Source organism: Calypte anna, chromosome 5 (genome assembly GCF_003957555.1).
Source record: "Calypte anna isolate BGI_N300 chromosome 5, bCalAnn1_v1.p, whole genome shotgun sequence".
Classification (NCBI taxonomy): Eukaryota; Metazoa; Chordata; class Aves; order Apodiformes; family Trochilidae; genus Calypte; species Calypte anna.
This window is the reverse complement of record NC_044250.1, coordinates 1,826,011-1,826,709: the sequence shown is the minus strand read 5'-3', so window position 1 is coordinate 1,826,709 and position 699 is coordinate 1,826,011.

The following is a 699-nucleotide window of genomic DNA, read 5'->3' as shown; positions in this document are numbered from 1 at the left end:
GTCAGAGCTGATTTCCAAGTGACATGTGTTGTCCTCACTACTGCAAGATAAGCAGATCTGTTCTGCAAAGAATAGGTTACCAACCCTTGGTAACTAGTGGTGTATTTTCCTTATACATTGTACTTAAATGTGCAGAAAGTTTGGTCAGATGCTGATTACTTTTTCAGGCAAAGCCTCTCTGCCTTATACACGTTTCTTCCTCTCCCTACAAAAAAACCCAGCCCTGTATCTTGGAAATCAAACTTTCATACATGCCTTGATGTGTAAGTTCTCCATCCTTTGGTTGGAGCAGGTCAAACAGATCCCTGACAACAAGCCCTGGAAGTCTGGAGCAATCAGCTTTGTTACATATTTAGGTAGCACCAAAGTGAAATTAGGTTTACAGGAGATGTTCCAGAAGTTTCAGTAAAACTGCAAACTTAGTGGATGTAAAGTTCACATGACCTTACTTGGCTTTGTCTGCAACCCAGGCAAACTGCAGCAATCACACCCAAGTGTCATTGTGGGTTCCAGTTAACCATCCAAATGCTCCAAACACAGAAATTTAAGTAGATTTTTGCCCAGCTTCTGAGGATCATAACAAAGCAGTTCCTCTGAAAAGAAGGGGGTGAAATCTTGGGCACTTTCTCTCTCAATAAAGGTCATTCACTTGCTCTGTAATGAGATACAAACACACAAAAATAATCTGTGAAACATGCT